This window comes from Bison bison, unplaced genomic scaffold (genome assembly GCF_000754665.1).
Source record: "Bison bison bison isolate TAMUID 2011002044 unplaced genomic scaffold, Bison_UMD1.0 scf7180017864039, whole genome shotgun sequence".
NCBI classification, from domain to species: domain Eukaryota; kingdom Metazoa; phylum Chordata; class Mammalia; order Artiodactyla; family Bovidae; genus Bison; species Bison bison.
The window spans coordinates 2,536,017-2,539,855 of record NW_011494611.1 but is presented as its reverse complement, the minus strand read 5'-3'; positions in this window follow the sequence as shown (position 1 = coordinate 2,539,855).

Sequence of the window (3,839 nt, the reverse complement as noted above, 5' to 3'; positions counted from 1 at the left end):
CCCTCCCCCCGCCCCGCGCGGGCTCTTCAGGAAATGACGTCCCGCCTCGCGCCTGGCGGTTGCCTGGAGACGGGGTGAAACAGTCTAGCCCCAGGGAAGAAAGGGGTGAAAGTGGGGGTTAGGGGTGGGAGGAGCTCCAGGGTTGATGAGAGTTACCCCCACTTCTCCAGCAGGTGGCCGGGGGGGAAGGGTGTACCTCAAAAACTGTTCTCTTCCACGATCGAGGCATGGTCATCTGGATCGCTTTGGAGCAACTGGCCAGTAAGCTAATTCACAACTCTGGGGGAAAATAACCAACATCTTGCCCCTAAAATGTTAAATGCCTCAGGCTCAGTTTTCTACCTTAAAACCTTGAGGTCCCTTCTTGCACGCACTAACATTCAAGTTCATGTGTTTATACGGACGATTGTTGAGCACCTACTGTGTGCAAGAGATCTGTCTATTCAAGCATATTCGGTATCTGTGGGGTCCAACTCCAGTGCAAGGCTAGATCAGACTGGACCCCCGCCCTACATTCAGTAGGTGGGAAAAACGTTTTCACAAATATAAAGTGGACAACACACACACACACACACGGGCATATGAAATATAAAAGCATAAAACATAAAATATTAAAGTTTTACACAAAATATTTCAGGTTCCAAATAAGGTGGGTGGATTTTATCAGTGTCAAGATCAGAGCTGTGATCTTGTCAGCATTAGGGGACACTAGGGGAAGGGCGCATGGGACGTCTGTGTATTATTCCTTACAACTGTGTGTGAATCTACAGTTATCTCAAACACTTTAAAAAATGTGTTTTAAGAGTGTTGGGGGAAAACTATTCAGTTCCTTTCCATCCCAAGACAAATGGGAAGATTCTCCAAGGTACCCCCTCCCTCAAATATAATCTAAGGGCACTCATTCTGTCCTGACTCTTGTGCTGAGTGCTGGAGACTCTAGTTAAAAAGATGAAATCTATTACCTCAAGGAGGTTATCGTCTAGCAGGGGAGAAAGCCCACATAAATAAATAAAGTTAAAAATCAGAATGATAAGTTGTTGCAACGGCTGAGAGAGCCCAGGTTTAGGGGAAGAGAAAATGGCCAGGACTTTATCAGTCAAAGAGCTGACACCTGAATGAAGGGAATGGATTTTCTTTTCTGGACCACGGGGAACCATGGAGGGATTTTTCAGCTCTGTAGGTTTAGAGCATTTCTGAAACCAAGGCTGGGAACTGAAGGTATATTCAGTTCAGTTCAGTTCATTTCAGTCGCTCAGTCATGTCCAACTCTTCGCAGACCCATGGATTGCAGCATGCCAGGCTTCCCTGTCCATCACCAACTTCCAGAGCTTACTCAAACTCATGTCCATCGAGTTGGTGATGTCATCCAACAACCTCATCCTCTGTTGTCCCCTTCTCCTCTCGCCTTCAATCTTTCCCAGCATCGGGGTCTTTTCAAATGAGTCAGCTGTGTGCATCAGGTGGCCAAAGTATTGGAGTTTCAGCTTCAACATCAGTCCCTCCAATGAACAACCAGGACTGATCTCCTTTAGGATGGACTGGTTGGATCTCCTTGCAGTCCAAGGGACTCTTAAGAGTCTTCTCCAACACCACAGTTCAAAAGTGTCAATTCTTTGGCATTCAGCTTTCTTTATACATTATCCCCCTCAAATTGCCAATTGTCTTCATTTCCCTAAAACAGGCCTCGATTAAATTAATGCCCAAAGAACATATGTGAAAGGGTGTCTGTTTAAAGATTTATGTGTTTCTTTTGTGTCTGGCTGTGCGGGGTCTTTGTTGCTGCGCGAGTCCTTCTTCGGGGCAGGGGCTACTCTCCAGTCCTGGTGCGCAGTCTTCTCAGGGCAGCGGTTTCTCTTGTTGCAGATCATAGGCTCTAGGTGTGCGGTCTTCAGCAGTTTCCGCTCATGGGCTCTAGAGTTCTGACTCAGTAGTTGTGGCACACAGGTTTAATTGCTCTGCCGCATGTGGGATCTTCCTACACCAGGGATCGAACCCATGTCCCCTGCATTGGCAGGCAGATTCTTTACCACCAAGCCACCAGGGAAGCCAGACAGGGTGTCTAAACAGCCAGTTAAGCTACCTTGGACATCCATCTGGCAGCTCTGTTACAGCAGTTCATAATGTGCATTCTTCTTTCTCATTGAAGGCTTTGATATAACTAGCCAAAGATAGTTTTTAAAAAATCAATCTCGCTAACCCCTAAAATATATTAATGGCAAACCTCAAAATGCCACCAAACAGGGCTTAATTGTATGCAGTTCAGGTTTTCTGCAAATGTATTTCATGCTAGGCTTTCACTTAGTTTGTGTTCTAATTATAATTACTGTGATTGGCTTGATAAATGCATCCCAGGAGCTAAGAACCCCATTCCCAACATTTTATTTCTGTGCAAAGGATATTTGCAAGAAGGTACTTTGCTTTAGGCAGCAGAAACTACTGTTGTACACACGTTTGAGTAGGAAAAGCAACACCTTCTTCTGCAAACATCAGAAACCCATCTGGGATGCTGGGCTATTGCTTAGTCATAGAGGCTGATTGGGTGGGGGCAGACAAGTTCAAGGACATGGAAAAAGAACTCACTGGGTCTTCTTCCATCCATCTTGCAAAACCTCCTTCATATCAGTTTGCCCTGTGTACTCTTGGATACAAGGCAGTGTGTAACTGTGCTCAAACCTCAAGAATCCTATTTCATGTCTGAAGATGTGTTTGTCGTTCAGAAATAAGCTCTTGGAAACCCAAGATGCCTGGGCTCCTGAGGGCTGCCCAGCCTCCGGCCTTGAAGACCTGGAAGGAAATCCTGAGTACTTGAGCAGACCTGGCCTTGGTTGCATACTGCCCTCTTCAGAAGGAAAATAAAATTTTCTGGTATCCGCTGCAGGCTTCCTTTGGCTGTCTTCACCAAAGCGCCTTTTTGTATAGTCCACTGTCATTCCCTAACTCTGGCAAATCACTGCCCTTCTCCTGTGGATGTTCCGGGAAACTCGGACACACTGGTGTGGTTGAAAAGGCAGAGGGAAGAAGACTGACTTGTCTTCAACTGAGAAGTTGTTTGTGTGGAACTGAATTTTTGGTTGTTTATTTCTCATGCGTTTGTTTTAACCAAGAGACAACATATTAAATTGCACCCTAAATATTGGGCAGAAAACGTGGTTTCAACTTCATAATGTCCCTTTACTAGTTGAGTGACCCATGGCAAATGGCTTCCCTGCTCAATTGCAAAATGAAGTTTCTAAGCCTTCCCTGTCTCTCCTGAGGACAGCTGTAAATACCACATCCTGTGCGGTAAGTGAAAACGTGACGCAGTGCACAGGGAGGGCTGCCATTGTCAGTTTCTCCTCTTTTCAATAACAATTTTTAAATTCTTTTTCTATTTTATAGTCATTTGGCGCTTCCCCCCGCCCTTCCCTCTTATCTACTGAAACATATCCTTAGAAGTCAATAGAGATTCATTTCATTTGAGATGCATTTCCCATGCGACATATAAAAAAATAGAGCAAATGTTTATTGAGTGCCAGACACTGTTTTAAATACTTGTAAACATTTTAACTCACTGAATCTCCCAATTATTCTGTAAAAAAAAAAAAAAAAAAAGATACCACCATCATCCTTGTAAAAAAGACAGAAAACTGAGACGTAGGGACATGGCTATCTATCCCCAAGGTTACAGAGGTAGCTAATGAAAGAGTTGGGATTTGAACCCAGGCTATTTGACTCTAGGGTTCTTACTCAATCACTGTGCCACGCAGCCTGTCACCTGTCTGGTTCAAAGATGCTAAAAGGCCCCCAATGGGAATGGCATAAAGACCGCATCTTCTTGAAAGTAGGGCTGGGAATGTCAG